The 17,169-nt window shown below is 37.2% G+C and overlaps 1 protein-coding gene across 8 annotated transcripts in view; it reads left to right on the top strand.

Moving 5' to 3' along the window:
• LOC106096378 (serine-rich adhesin for platelets) overlaps positions 1-17,169 on the top strand; it is a 276,685-nt gene that overhangs the window by 127,080 nt on the left and 132,436 nt on the right. For all 8 annotated transcript variants that reach the window (XM_013264094.2, XM_013264098.2, XM_013264096.2 and 5 more), the window contains exon 3: positions 3,428-3,484. The gene's annotated coding sequence lies outside the window, so the exon portion shown is untranslated. The remainder of the gene's footprint in view (positions 1-3,427; positions 3,485-17,169) is intronic.

Below are 17,169 nucleotides of genomic sequence, written 5' to 3'. Positions count from 1 at the left end.
GACCTCGGTTGAATTCACCTCGGTTGAATTCACCACCATAAACACTGGTCGTTGATGGACCTTCATTGGCAAATCGAAGCACTGTTGTTCAATTAATCCCCGCGATAGTTATAAAAAAATAATCGCAAGAAAATTTTCACGATTTTATTACATTTTTTGAGCGAGATGAATCTTTCAAGTTACTGTAAACAACACAAAAAGCGCTCGTATGTCAAAACGTACGTATAACCCAAATTTCAAGCTTTACGATAAAACTTTTAGTTAGCAGATTGCAACACAAGGGTTGTCCAATCCGGAAATATAAAAGGCAACCTTCGTAAATGTCAAAAACGGTACACCCCCTTCCCCCCAGATAGTTTTTTTCTCAACTTGGATATTAGATTCGCACTCTACTTCTACAGAACTAAAATTAAAGACCCACCTTGTGTCGATTAAACTAAATATTCGCTTAGCGCAGGGGGCCCCCGGTACTAAGCCTTATATTTAGATGTATTATTACCTTTTATAAATCTTATTACCTTTTATATGAATTCCATACTGTCCCGATTAGACTCCAAGCCCGCTGATGGTTTTTTTTTGCTGTCGAGCGACTACCCAGAATTGTAATATCACATAAATAATATTTACATAAATTTCTTTCAGTTTATACCCTATTGTCCATAAGCAGGTTAAGTTCGAAGATGGGCTATATCGGACTATATCTTGATTACCCGCCATATAAACCGATCCGCCGATTTAGAGACTTAGGCCCATAAAAGCCACATTTATTATCCGATTTCGCTGAAATTTGGGACAGTGAGTTGTTTTAGGCCCTTCGATATCCTTCGTCAATTTGGCCCAGATCGGTACAGATTTGGATATAGCTGCCATATAGACCGATCTCTCGATTTACGGTCTTGGGCCCATAAATGGCACATTTATTGTCCAATGTCGCCGAAATTTGGGACAGTTAGTTAAGTTAAGCCCCTCGACATACTTCTGCATTATGGCACAGATCGGTCCAGATTTTGATATAGCTGCCGAGCCGATTTAGGGAATTAGGCCCATAAAAGCCACATATATTGTCCGATTTCGCTGAAATTTGGGACAGTAAGTTGTTTTAGGCCCTTCGACATCCTTCGTCAATTTGGCCCAGATCGGTCCAGATTTGGATATAGCTGCCATATAGACCGATCTCTTGATTTAAGGTCTTGGGCCTATAAAAGGCACATTTATTGTCCGATGTCGCCGAAATTTGCGACAGTTAGTTAAGTTAAGCCCCTCGACATACTTCTGCATTATGGCACAGAATGGTTCAGATTTAGATATAGCTGCCATATAGACCGATCTCTCGATTTAAGGTTTAGAGCCCATAAAAGACGCAATTATTAGGTCTATAAAAAGCACATTTATTGTCCGATGTCGCCGAAATTTGGGACAGTGAGTTAAGTTAAGCCGCTTGACATATTTCTGCAATTTGGCTTAGATCGATCAAGATTTGCACATAGCTACCATATAGACCGATCTCTCGATTTAAGGTTTTGGGCCCATAAAAGGCGCATTTATTGTCCGATGTCGCCGAAATTTGGGACAGTGAGTTGTATTGGGCCCTTCTAGATTCTTCTCTAATTTGGCGAAAATCGGCCCAGATTTGAATATAGCTGCCATAGAGACCGATCTCTCGATTTTAAGTCTTGGCCCCATAAAAGGTGCATTTATTATCCGATTTCACTGATATTTAGGCTTTCGATGAACTTTTGTTAGGCTTTTCGACATCCGTGTCTTATATGGTTCAGATCGGTTTAGTTTTAGATATAGCTACTAAAAAGATCAATATTTTGTTATGCACAATTGAACAATGACTTGTACTTATAAGTATTTGGCCCAAATCGGAACATATTTCGATATAGCTTCTATGGGGTATAAGGTATGCATTTTTTTTTGACGGAAGGTGGTTTTCATATATCCAAACTTGTTAAATTCACATTGCATCAATAGTAAAAGAAGACCTTAGTTTTAGCGTGTGGCGGTATAGTGTAGCTCAACTAACCCAAAAAACAAATCTTTAAAATCCTGTTACACCATATAATGTTGCTTCTTCGCCTTGTTTTCTTACTAAATTCGTAGATTTGTAATTCATTTTTGCTATTTGTGTAAAAGCCTATTATCATTTTATAACCTTGTTGATTTATTTCAAACAATAAAATTTGCTCAGATTTAAAACACCAAACTAAAAACATTTTCCCAATTAAATTTTATTACGAAAATTGCCCTGAAGTGAAATGATGATGATTATTGGCCTACATTTTTGCTGGTATAGCAAGTCATGCTTAATAATTTTCACCAGTACTATGATGAACTTTGTATTTCAATTTCCATATAAAAATCAACACAAAAGAGTTTTGTTATCTATTATAATAGTAACAATTAATTATGAGTTAATGTCCAAATATGAGCAAGAAGATCGACAACCTTACTTTTTTACGCTTATGGTTACAAAGAAAAATGTAGATCACCCCAATTGTAGTGGCTTTCTTTAAATTGCTGCCTGCTCTACTCTACAAGTCTACAAAATTGTTTTGCCATCAATAATGTAATAATGTGTTAACATTTCTTTTGCCATTTTATACAAATAGCTATCGAACAAATGGTTGTATAGTTTTTTTTTTTTTTTTTCATTTTGGTTTGATCTACTTTTAATTATTGTATTTCTCTCGCTTTTTTTCCTATAATTCCGCTTTAGTTTGTCTAATTATACAACAACTACCGCTGTGGTTTATTTAACTTTCCATTCAAGTAATTTTCGATACCATGAAGCATAACTAAAGTAATTAAAAACAAAAGCATTTGTGTTTGAAGAGTTGCTTTTTCTTGTTTCCTATGCATATGCAGAGTGGAAAATATGTTGTATCTGTCCATGTGAATAACATAAATTTCCTATGTGTTTTCCATGCCTCAACTTGTATTCCCCTTCGCTTTAGTTGGGATACAAAAAAAAAACACAGTCTCGTGCTGCTACCATTTGATAGGTATTTGAATAATAATGATTTATGGTTGTTTGTATGAGTATTTCCGTTTTGTCTGGCTCGTGTTGTCGTTTCCTTTTTTTACCATAAACCTTGTGATTAAGTGCAATGAAAATCTAACTTTTATGGGAAAATCAATTATATTGTAAAGTGTGAAGCTTTAAGGCAGGTTAGTGTTTTTTTTATTTAGTCTTAAAGAATTTTCATGGAAGCCAAATAAAATGTTTTTACATTCAATCAAAGAGTTTGTACGAACTTCCTGATCATCTTATACACATACATTTTTTCCAATAAAATTTTAAATATTTTTATGTTTTTTGTTTCCTTTATTTAAGGAATTATGATTTTCGACTTCCTAATATTTTTCCCTACTCCCTTTGCACACAATTCTAATACATTTTATTTATTTATTTTATTTGTAGATTATGATTTGGGCTAACAATTATTTGAACTGGCAACAAATTTAAACTTTCCAAGAGGTAAGTTTTCTATATATTTAACTAGCTGACCTGGGCCCGCACCGCTGCGCCTTCTTTTACTTTATATGGAACAAAAGTTTCCTTGGTATATTTATTTTCGACAATTAAAGAGCTTTTAGTGAAATACCTTGCAAACTTGACTAACATGACTAAGTGCCTTTATCTGAATCCCATATGATCATTATTGGTCTACGAATTTACTTCATTTCAGCCCGATATTCTCATGATGTCTGATTTAGTGGTGTTTTCGGGGGAGAGGTGGTCCCCCAGATACTTGGCCCTGAAAAAATATCAGCATCGTGCTCTTCTCTCAAATACCATTTATTTAAGCCCAATATTGTCATTGGCTTAAGAGAAGTTTACAGGATGAGGTGTCCCACAAACACATGGCCCCAAAATAGGTTATCAAATTCGTTTTCTAATCTTAAATACCTTTCATTTGAGCCACATAATGGCATGGTCGAAAAACTTTTACCCTTTGGGAGGTGTTTTGGGGAAGGGGTGATGCCCTAAATACATGGTCCTAAATTTGGATATCAAATTCGTATTCTACTCCCGAATACCTTTATTTGAGCCCCATACTGCGATGGTCAGTAAAAAATTGCTGTTTGTGGGGTATTTTGGGAAAGGGGTAGATCCCCAGAAAATTGGTCCCGAAAATGGGTATAAATTCTTGCTCCCCCCCAATACCTTTCACTTAAGCTCCATATTGACATGGTCGGTAAATATGCCCGATTTAGGGGTGTTTTGCGGATTGGGGTGGTCCCCCAAACACTAAGCCCGGAAAATATATCAGCAACGTGCTCTATTCTAATATATCTATACATCATTTATTTGAACCCCATATTGCCATCGGCCTCAAAATTGGATATTAAATTCGTTTTCTAATCTCATTTAAACTCCTTTTTGCAAAAGTCAGCAAATATGTCCGGTTTGGGGTATTGCCCCTAAAAGCTATAAATATTTAATTCCACTCTCTTTAAGACTCAAATTGTCTTGGTAAGCAAAAACATCCTATTTGGGGGTTGTTATGGTGGTGGGACGTCCCCTAGAAAGTTGGTCCCTTATGTTGATATCAGATACGTGGTATACTCCCACATACCTTTAATTTGAGCCCCATATTTCCATGTCGGGAAACATGACCGGGGGGTGTTTTGTGGAATGGGTGGCCACTCAGTGAGTTGGCTTTGAAAATGTATATCGGGTTCGTGTTCCACTTTAAAATCCCTCTTATTTGAGCCTCATATTGCAATAGTCATAAAATTCTTACTACTTGGGTGGTGTTGTGGGGGTGGCGTGGCCCCATAGACACTTTTCCCGAATATTGATATCAAATTCGTGCTTTACTCCCAAAGACCTTTCATTTGAGCCCCATATTTCTATGGTCGTAAATTTGTCCCCTTTGGGGGATGTTTTTGGGGAGAGGCGGCCCCCCAAACACTTCCCATATTTGGATATAAGATTCGTATTCTGCACTCAAATACCTTTTATTTAAGCCCCATATTCCCATGGTCAGTAAATAAGTCCAGTTTGGGGGGTGTTTTGGGGAAGGGTGGACCCACATTTGGATATCAGATTCGTATTCTACTCGCGAATACCTTTAATTTGAGTCCCATATTGCCATGGTAGGTAAATATGTCCGATTTAGGGGTGTTTTGGGGCTTGGGGTAGTCCCCCCAGCACTTTGTCCGACAATTGGATATCAAATACCTTTTCTTATCCTAAATACCTTTCATTTGAGTCCCATATTGACGTGATTGGTCTGAATATATGTTTGGTAGGTTTTAGGGTGGGGCAGCCCCCCTAGGTACCCCATCCGAAATTTGAATACCAAATTTTTATTTTTAGGGTACAATATGAGAGCACACAAAATTTCGCTTAAATTGCACCACCCATCTCCGAGATCTGGCGTTTCTGAAAATTAGGGTAAGGGGGAGGGTCCGCCCCCCCCCTTCAGATATCAAAAAATTTAGTATCCTATTTTCACCACGGGGTCATTATGCACCATCTATGAAAATTTCAAGAAAATCGGTTCAGCCGTTTCTGAGTCTATAAGGAACACACAAACATACAAATAAACAAACAAACAAACCTACAAACAAACACAAATTGATTTTTATATAAAAGATTAAGTTCAATTGGCCCGAATGTGTTTTGTATGTCTATTTCATCAATGAGATATGAACATCTTTTACTAATGCTGAATTTAATTTGCCTTTTGAATAAAAAAGTAGAAATTTATTTTAATTTTGTCCATGGCAATTAGTCTATCACAAATATACACTTAGTAGTAAACAAAAGACTTAAGACACAAACCTTCGAACTTCATAGATAGCAAAAGGCTATAGAAAGCAAATTTACGCAAAACTATTGCACTTTAATATAAAAACAAATAAAAGTGTGCTCAATTGCGGCATCCAGGGGCTTAAGAAGTCATATCGAGAGAACGGTTTATATGGGAGCTATATCAGTTTAAAGACCGAATAGGACTGTACTTAGGACAGTTGTTGGAAGTCATAACAGAACATCACATGCAAATTTTTAGTCAAATCGGACATAAATTGCAGCTTCCAGGAGCTCCAGAAGTCAAATCAGGAGATCGGTTTATATGGGAGCTATATCAGGTTCTTGGCCGATTTGGACCGTACTTGGTGCAGTTCTTGGATGTTATAACAGAACACTACATGCAAAATTTGAGTCAAATCAGATGAAAATTGGGGCTTCCAGCGGCTGAAGAAGTAAAATCGGGAGATCGGTTTATATGGGAGCTATATCAGGTTATAGACCGATTTGAACCATATTTGACACAGTTGTGCGAAGTCGTAACGGAACTTTACATGCAAAATTTCAGCCAAATCGGACATAAATTGCGGCTTCCAGGGGCTGAAGAAGTCAAATCGAAAGATCGGTTTATATTGGAGCTATATCAGTTTTTTGACCGATTTGAACCGTACTTGGTTAGCAGTTGATGGAAGTTATAACAGAACACCACATGCTAAATTTGAGCCAAATCGGACAAAAGTTGCGGCTTGTAAGAACTCAAGAAGTCAAATCGAGAGATCGGCCTACATCATTATTAAGTATCTGTGCAAAATTTCAAGCGCCTAGCTTTAACCGTTCGACCTCTATCGTGATTTCGACAGACGGACAGACATGGCTAGATCAACTCAGAATGACGAGATGATCAAGAATATACATTCTTTATGGGGTCCTAGATCAATATTTCGAGGTGTTACAAACGAAATGAATAGATTAGTATACCCCCATCCTATGGTGGTGGTATAAAAAGAGGTAAACTACATTATGGTTAATAGTGGATAATCAAGTAAGAAACGAAAGACCTAAGACACAAACTTTTAAAATCATTTGACTGGACGTCTTACACAGAATTTTCTGCGTTAATAGTAAATACTAGAAATTACGGTCAAATATTATTAAAAAAAAGATCGGTTTATATGAGAGCAAGGCACATAAAATGCAAATTTTGCCCATGAACATTCAACTAAAGGACAGGGACAAACTTCTCACATATCAATGAGTGCAGTGCGAATCAAGTTTAAGCTCAATGATAAGGGGCCTCCCTTTTATAGCCGAGTCCGAACGGCGTGCCGCAGTGCGACACCTCTTTGGAGAGAAGTTTTACATGGCATAGTACCTCATAAATGTTGCCAGCATTAGAAGGGGAAAACCACCACTGAAAACTTTTTCTGATGGTCTCGCTAGGACTCGAACCCAGGCGTTCAGCGTCATAGGCGGACATGCTAACCTCTGCGCTACGATGGCCTCCACAACCAAGGCACGTAGCCAGGATTTTATTTTGGGGGGGGGCCTCACCCACATTTTTTTAACATCCAAAAATTGCTGTGAATTTAGTAAAGACAACTGAAATTTTTTATTGATAATTGTGGTTGCTACTGAGTGCAGGGACTGATCAATCGGCGTTGAAATTTGGTCATAAAGTCAGAGCTAAATTTTGTACTGCTTGGCAACATACTATTCATAAGTCGATCCTAATCTTTCAAAATTTGCTTGTCTTGGTAATATTAGATTTGTTGCAAACTAAATGAATTTGTTAAAAATCTCCTATTCTTCAGTGGCATAAAAATTAGCATAATGTAATCCCATTTTCCATTAATTACATTCATGGTTTTATGTTTCATTATGAGCCTACGTCAGGCAAATCAAGAATATAATGACTTTCTTCTATTTATGTTCTTTTATTCTCTTGCTTCTTCTCACCTTCTTCTTCTTTATAGTAAAATAAAGATTTAATTATGATTTTCTTTAACACTAATTATCTAAAGACTTCCATAGCTTAGGCCACATGCTGTGTACACTTTTACCCATATTGTTCTTTATGGTTGTTTGCAAAGAAAGGTGCTATATTGGCATAACGTTTCCGCTGTATATGCTAATTAGGTATAACTTTATCACCTGTAACTCTTTTGCTCATTATCATTAGTGTTAATGCCTACGTTTGGGTTTTTTATATAAAACTCATGTTTGCAGATATTTTTTTAATTACAAATTTAGTCAAAGAATAGCAAAGAGATTGGCGAACTATGTGTAGAAGTAGGATATATTAGAATATTATATTGGTCGAAGAGATAAAATTTACCACACGCAAAACAAAAACAAAAGCTAATGAGGCTTGCTGGTCCCTAATTGAGGTGCTGCCAAATTTTATGGCATGCTTGTGTCTTAAGTCTTTTGTTTATGTGATGTTTGGTGGAATTTATTATTTTCAAATGGTTTATGGGCTACAAATGGAGTTTTATATAAAGACAACACCATATAAAGTGACATAGAAGTAGGTATCACCATACATGCCAAGTAATAAATTTTGGGGATATGTATAATCTTAATTTGCGATATCATGTTTCTTATTTAGATGGTTGAAAACTGGTACGTTTTACCATATTTCCCTTTTAAGGTTTTCCAATCTAAACTTGGATTTAATAAAATGGTCGTCAAATATTCCCTTGACACACTATCTATTAGGTAAATAAGCAAACAAAAAGACAAAGTCTGGCGGAGCCGACTGTTAAAAAGTCTATCAACTAATTTTAAGCATATACAAGAGCATATTAGTAGACGGTATATATGGAAGATATATGAAATTGTGGATCTAATATAATACCATTATAATACCATTTTCATCCGGTTGTGGGTTTATGTGTTTATAGTCTAAACAACATATAGCCAATATCTATCTATAGTGTCTGAGTCGGACAAACCCTCTAGGTGAAAAATCGCCACTGACAAGCAATAATAAAACTTCAGAATTTAAACTTTTCAATGTTTTTAATTTCTTCGAATTACCCCTACTGCAGGTCACATTTTGATGGCCAGGTACCCGATGGTTCTTTCCTTACCTTTATGTACACCTCACGCTTTCAAATGGTTCAAAGCCTTAAGTGGTTGTATTGCTGACTCCGCGATAAAATTATTTTTAATGTCCGCTAAATGCCGTTACTCCTTTATCAAAACAAGTCTATTAAACGTTTTAAAGCTGCTATATCAGGTTATAGACCGATTTGGACCGTACTTGTCACCGTTGTTGGAAGTCATAACAGAACACCTTGTGCGACATTTAAAACAAATCGGGCAAAAATTATGGCTTGCTAGGGCCGAAAAAGTCAAATCTGGAGATCGGTTTATATGGGAGCTATATCAGGTTATGGGCCGATTTGGACCGTACTTGGAAGTCATAACAGAATACTATGTTGCAAAATTTCAGCCAAATTGGACATAAATTGCGGCTTGTAAGGACTCAAGAAGTCTAATAAGGAGATCGATTTATATGGGAGCTACATCAGGTTATAGACCGATTTGGACCATGCTTGGCACCGTTGTTGGAAGTCTTAAAAGAACACTGTGTGCAAAATGTAAGCTAAATCATATAAAATTGGGACTTTCAGGGTTTCAAGATGTCAAATCTAGAGATCGGTTTATATGGGAGCTGTATCAGGTTATGAAACGATTTGGACCGCACTTGGCACAGTTTGGAAGTCATAACAGAACACCTTGTGCGACATTTAAAACAAATCGGGCAAAAATTATGGCTTGCTAGGGCCGAAAAAGTCAAATCTGGAGATCGGTTTATATGGGAGCTATATCAGGTTATGGGCCGATTTGGACCGTACTTGGCACCGTTGTTGGAAGTCATAACAGAACACTATGTTGCAAAATTTCAGCCAAATTGGACATAATTTGCGGCTTGTAAGGGCTCAAGAAGTCTAATAAGGAGATTGATTTACATGGGAGCTACATCAGGTTATAGACCGATTTGGACCGTGCTTGGCACCGTTGTTGGAAGTCTTAAAAGAACACTGTGTGCAAAATGTAAGCTAAATCAGATAAAATTGGGACTTTCAGGGTTTCAAGATGTCAAATCTAGAGATCGGTTTATATGGGAGCAGTATCAGGTTATGAAACGATTTGAATCGCACTTGGCACAGTTAATAGAAGTCATGACAGAACACCTTGTGCGAAAGGGCCGAAGGATTCAAATCTGGAGATCGCACAAATGCCAGACAGCTACGGTCACAATTCCATTTTTAATACGATAGACACTCAGGTAGAAGATAAGAGAATGTCTCTTCATCTTTGCTTGCTTGGGAACATCTAACCTCATTAAGAAGTATATCGATCGACTTAGAATCGCTTCCTGTTTCGATTTAGATATATCCTTCTCTCCATCTGTCTGTCTGTCCAAATATTCATCAAGGTACAGGTTGCATTTGTTGTCCGTTTGCCGTAAAATGTTGCAAAAGTCATTTTTTGTTCCAAAGACAAATGGTATTCGCTTTGAAAAAAATCGGTTCAGATTTAGATATAGCTCCCTTATATATATCTTTCATCCGATATAGCCTTTTTAGTAGAAGCCACAGTTTTGGTCTGATCCTTACAAACTTTGGCATGGGGTGTTCCATTTGACGTCCTAATATGTGTGCAAAATTTTATCAAAATAGGTTCAAATTTAGAAATAGCTGCACTATATATCTTTCATCTGATATGACCTACTGAGGATGTAGAAGCCACAATTTTAATTCAATCCCTACAAACCTTTGCACGATGTGTTTTATTTGACGTACTAATATGTATGCAAAATTTGATCAAAATAAGATCAGATTTACAAATAGCTGCCATATATATCTATCATCCGATATGACCTATTAAAGCTATAGAAGTCAAATTTTTGGTTCGATCTTTACAAAATTATGCAAGTTCTATTTTATGTCCCAATACGTATGCAAAATTGTATCAAGATAAAATCAGATTTAGAAACGGCTCCCATATAAATATATGTTTCATGATATGATATGGCCTTTTAAGGCTGAAGAAGCCACAATTGTTGGTCCAATTTTTACAATATTTAGCATAGGCCGATATTCTCATTTAAAACAGCGTTAGCCCGAATTTGGGTCCTATTCTACAACATATTGATGCTCTATTCGATATTTCAGTAAGTATACAAAATTAAAGTCTGACAAGATTGAGACAAAGGTTATATTTATTAAAAGAATTAGGTAAATTCGGTGGTGTAGGGTATTATATAGTCGGCTGCACCCGACATTAGCCTTTTTTACTGGTTTTCTTTTTCAATTTTAATTTTTGTTTTCACAAAACTATATTTTTCCGTATATTTAGTTTTACCTAAATTCAGCTCCAATTATGTAAAATTTTAAATTGTTATTGCTACCCGTTTACTAATTTTTTCGATTTTATCCCACTCTGCAACCTCTGGTCTTCCAGCCTACATGAACTATCCCGCCGTTCCTGTTCTCCATTAATGTGTACCGTAAACTTGCCGAAAGTCATACTGATCTTCCTTTCACTATAAGCCACGTTTTCTAGAGATCCGGTTTTCCTCATAGGATTTTTATCATCCTTCTGAAGGTCTTACGGTACACCAGTCTACATACACATCCTTTTCCCACGTAATTAACTTGGGATGTAACCTCGAGATTACTTTTTTTTAGTATTTAGAGCGCACAACATGCAGATCACTGGCTTAAGTGTACGTCCATAGTGGGGCGTATTAATATTCGCACCCTCTTTTCGACCTAACCTAACATAAATTGGGCTGTATCATCATCGATGTCTGCATTTGCATTGTTTATCGAAGACATCCCTTTGGCCTTATGATCAAGTCGTCGGCCTCTCATTACCCTTACTTTGCTGTGACCTGGCACATATCTGAGGTAGGTTCTGCAATACACAGGGAAGGCGTTAATCTTCTTCTTACACTCCAACACTCGACGTCCTCTCGTTGACACTACACCAATTTACGCTTTCCGTGATCGCTCGGGTTTTCCTCTACAGGACCGTGCTAAGTTCAGACAACTCATGGTTCACAATATAGAGCTTTTCTTCCCTCCACCTGTTAGACAGTTTCACATTCAACCTCGTGTGCCGGCCCAAGTGTCCGATACGAAACCATTTCCAATCCAGTCAAGTTTCTTTTTTTCACCATTATCTCTGCTCTCACTCTCATGTCATCCGCTATCGTCTTAGTTTTGACATTGGTTTTGAGAAAAATTTTTTTAATGTTGATGGCGTCATTAAAGCTTTCGAGCTGTTAGAAGATAAGCTTTCATGAATTAAGTTTTACCCACTGATTATCATGTGGGCAATACACATCCCATTAAACAGCCACTCCTTTGCGACGTGCAAACTTGCCCATGAAGATTCCATTAAGGAACTGGGGCAAACTTCCCACAAATCAATGAGTGCTGTCCTATTACATTTTAAGCTCAATGATAAGGGACGTCCTTTTTATAGCCAAGTCCGAACGGCGTGCCGCAGAGTGACACCTCTTAAGGGAGAAGTTTTTGCATGGCAAAGTACCTCACAAATGTCGCCAGCATTAGAAGGGAATAACCACCGCTGAAAAATTTTCTGATGTTCCTGCTAGGATTCGAACCCAGGCGTTCAGCGTCATAGGCGTCACATGCTAACCTCTACGGTGGACTCCACTCTTTTACGACTTGCTCTGTTGGAAAACCTACGGACCTCCTTCCCTATGTTTTAAATCTCCTGATCATACAGAATTTTTCTTGCGCTGATTCCTTTCTCCACTGGATGGACCATAACACAGAAGTAAGCATGTCCGCCTATGACGCTGTGCGCCTGGATTCGAAACCTGGCGAGAACATCAGGCTGACCGGCTAACTTGTTACAGCTGAAAGGGCAGGCAGGCAAGCAGCAAAAAAAGAATGCCTGAGCGTATGTGGGTTCCTTTTCTTTCAGGCATTAGAAAATTGAGAGGCATAAATGCGTGCAGAATCGACGCGTTTGCCTTTCCATCCGCCTACTCTTAGCTTTGCAAAGAGAACTCACCGGAAAGAGATGAGGGAAGATAACAATAATCTGGCTAACTTGGATGTCTAGACGACCGATATCTGGCATTATCCTCCGCCAACCCAACCAAACTAATCTATAAGGTGCAAATCGGGCGATACGTATACTGAGAGTCTATAACTAAATCTGAACCGCTTTCTATGAAATTCAATAGGAATTTAAAGATTGATAGGAAAACCTGTACTAACTTTCATGAGGTTGACTGATCCTCATGAAATGACCACATTATGGCAAATTGGACAAACATTCATGCATGGGAGCTATATCGAAATCTGAACCGATTTCTTCTAATTTCAACATGCTTCGTTTTCAGGAGAAAAAAAGTCAACTGTGTCATCAATTAAAGTTAACGTAACAACAGACGTACGGAATCGAAAAACAAGTCATAGTCCGATTCGGACCATACATGAATGCTGAACATTGTAGAAGTCATTGTATAATATTTCAGTTCATTCGGATAAGAATTACGCCTTGTAGGGGCTCAAGAAGCGAAATCGGGAGATAGGTTTATATGGGAGCTGCATCAAGCTATTGATGGATTCAGACCATACTAGACATGAGAGAAGCCGTTGTACAAAATCAGAGAAGCCGTTGTACAAAATTTCAGCCAAATCGGATGAGAATTGCGCCCTCTAGAGGCTCAAGAAGTTGAGTTACCAGATCAGTATATATGGAAGCTATATCAGGTTCTATACCGATTTACGACGTACTTAACAAAGTTATTGGAAGTCATAACAAAACACATCATGCAAAATTTCAGCCAAATTGGATGAGAATTGCGCGCTCTATTGGCTCAAAAAGCCAAGATACAAGATCGGTTTTTATGACAGCTATACCAGATTATGGACCGATTTGAATCATACTTAGCACATTTGTTGGAAGCTTGTGATACCAAAACACCACGTGCGAAATTTCAGTTAAATCGGACTACAATTGCGCCCTCTAGAGGCACAAGAAATCAAGACCCAAGATCGGTTTATATGGCAGCTATATCAAAACATGGACCGATTTGAATACTTAGCGCAGTTGTTAGAAGTGCTACCAAGACACCATGTGCAAAATTTCAACCAAATCGAATAAGAATTGCGCTCTCTAAAAGCTCAAGAAATCAAGACACAAGATCGGTTTATAAAATGCAGCTATATCAAAACAAGGGCCGATTTACCCCATTTACAATCCCAACCGACCTACACTAATAAGAAGTATTTGTGCAAAATTTCAAACGTCTAGATTTAGTCCTTTGAAAGTTAGCGTGCTTTCGACGATGGACGGGAGGACGGACGGGAGGACGGACTGACGGACGGATATGGCTAGATCGACTTAAAATGTCATAACGATCAAGCATATATATACTTTATCAAGCATATATATACGGAATGACGAAATTAGTGTACCCCCCATCCTATGGTGGAGGGTATAATGAATCGATCCATATACCTCTAAGTAGGTCTATCTTCCTTCCTTTCCATATCAAATACAACAGTGCACTGAAATGGTATCATAACTCCAAAAGAAATAACCCTATTAACGTACGCCTTGGTCGTCAATGCATTCGCCATTGAGCGAAACAAAAGACTTAAGACACAAGCACCTTTGAATTACCCCTATGATCATATCGATGCGCTCTCAGTGTGATTGCATAATGATTTGGTAAACATCGTTTTGATTTAAGTATTATTTTTCATTCAATACCACAACACACAATTTGCCAGCTATTCAAATATTTTTCATAATTTTTTTTCTTCTCCCACATAACTTCCATAATTTGTACGCAATTGTTGTGGAAAGTATTGAATGGATTTTTGATTTTTTTTGCAATGTTTTATGGCAAATATAATCATTAATTATTTACAGCCTAACGTATTGTGTGAGCGAATAACTGTGGACCCGCTGACTTGTTACAGCTAAAAAGGCAGGCAGGCAGGCAAGCAGCAAAAAAAAAAGAACACCTGAGCATTCAAAGGTATGTGCTCAGGCAATTAAACGTGCCTGACCATTGCCATGGTGTATGTGGATAAACAAATAAATTTCCACATGTGAAATATTAGACAAAATAAATTGCATTCCATCTATCCCAAAGTGATAAAATGTGGTAAAAATGTGTGCGTCAATAAAAAATGAGATTAGTTTTATTATCTCAAATATTTGCGGATTCAGATAAATTTATGTGAGTATGAGGATGAACTATTGAAAAGCAATAGCTATTTAGAATAGAGGTTTTTGGGGGATAGCTATAAAAATAAGAATTGGGTATCCAATAATAATAAATTATGCATGATTCATGCTTAACAAAGCATTTGCTTCTACGTGTAATTTTTTTTTTTTTCAAGCAGACATGGCTAGCTTTATAATGTCTGCCAAAAACACTCCCATATTTTTCCTTCTTATTTTCTTTACAGAAAAAAATCTAAGAACTTTCAAACTGTCATATGTCCACCTATCGTACATGCATTTAATGTACACTTCTCTTTAAGATTTCACGAAAACTAAAATTATTAACAACTTTATATGATTTTTTTTTGCTATAAATCCTCTACTTCTTATCTTGTTCATATGATCGAGTACTTTATTTTTTTTTTGCCTGCTTCAGACTTTAAATTTCTGTTTAACTTTCTTTGCAATCGTATGAGGTTTTGGTTTTCAAACTCCCAACACTTTTTTCTTGCAATGCTGTTTTGGCTTTTTAAAGTTGCTGTTAATTGTCGAAGTAGAAAAATGAATGTAAGAAGCAAAAACAACAAAAAAAAAGAAGCGCGTTCATCATGATTAGTATGCAACTCTCACCATTGTACACTTACTCAGGCCATATTTGCAGAATTTACTTTTATATATAAAAACTCCAGAGACAATGACAGGGAAACAAGTACACAAGACATAATGAATCGATCAATATCGACTGGGGAATGCCACTGGATGGTGGTGCATGGAGACTTGGAGAAAGAAAACAAACTGGCCATGACAGTTATATTCGAAAGTATGCACCTTGAAAGGAGGTCTGTAGAATGCAAACTAATGCCAAACAAAGTATAAAAATAAAATGGAAATTAATTAACATATGGCAAACATTTTTCCAAGAACCTTTCGGGCAATCTTGGACAGAAATTAAATGCAACTAAATTTTATAACCACCTACACCTTATGAAAAACAAATGAATAGCACATGATTAAGTGTCCTATACAAAGCCATTTCCGTTTGTAAAATTTTTACAAAATATTCGAAATAAATAATTTGCCAAATAACAAATAAAAGCGTTCTAAGTTCCGCCGGGCCGAATCTTATAAACCCTTCACCATGGATCGTGTTTGTCGAGTTTCTTTTTCTCGGTATCTTTTTAGGCAAACAAAGGATAAAAGAAAAGAATTGCTATGCCATTAGAGCTATATAAAGTTATAGCCCAATTCAGATTATAATTTAATCGAGACCATAGCAGAAGTCATTGTGTAAAATTTCAGCCAATTCGAATAAGAATTGCGCCCTTTAGGGGCTTAAGGAGTAAAATAGGGATATCGGTTTATATGGGAGCTATATCAAGCTATAGACCGATTCAGACCATATTCGACATGTATGTTGAAGGTCATGGGAAAAGGCGTTGTACAAAATTTCAGCCAAATCGGATAATAATTGCGCCCTCTAGAGGCTCAAGAAATCAAGATCCCAGATCAGATCCCAGTTTATATGGCCATACTTCACACATACTTTGAAGTTATAACGAAAAACTTCATGCAAAATGTCAGCCAAATCGTATAGGAATTGCGCCTTCTATAGGCTCAGGAAATCAAGATCCCAGATCGGTTTATATGGCAGCTATACCAGGTTATGAACCGATTTGAACCATACTTAGCACAGTTGTTGGAAATCATACCAAAATACCTCATGCTAAATTTCAGCCAAATCGGATAGGAATTGCGCCCTCTAGAGGCTCAAAAAGTCAAGACCCCAGATTGGTTTATATGACAGCTATATCAGCTAATGAATCGATTTGAACCATCCTTGGCACAATTGTTGGAAGACATAACAAAACACTTCATGCAAAATTTCAGCCAAAGCGGATAAGAATTGCGCCCTCTAGAGGCTCAAGAAGTCAAGACCCAAAATCGGTTTATATGGCAGCTACATTAAAACATAGACCGATTTGGCCCATTTACAATCCCAACCGACCTACACTAATAAGAAGTATTTGTGCAAAATTTCAAGCGGTTAGCTTGACGGACGGACGGACAGACGGACGAATATGGCTAGATCAACTCAAAATGTCATGACAATCAATAATATGTATACTTTATGGGATCTTAGAAGAATATTTCGAGGAGTTACAAAC

The sequence above is a fragment of the Stomoxys calcitrans genome, chromosome 5 (assembly GCF_963082655.1).
Source record: "Stomoxys calcitrans chromosome 5, idStoCalc2.1, whole genome shotgun sequence".
In the NCBI taxonomy this organism is placed as follows: domain Eukaryota; kingdom Metazoa; phylum Arthropoda; class Insecta; order Diptera; family Muscidae; genus Stomoxys; species Stomoxys calcitrans.
This window is presented reverse-complemented; position numbering and strand designations above follow the sequence as displayed.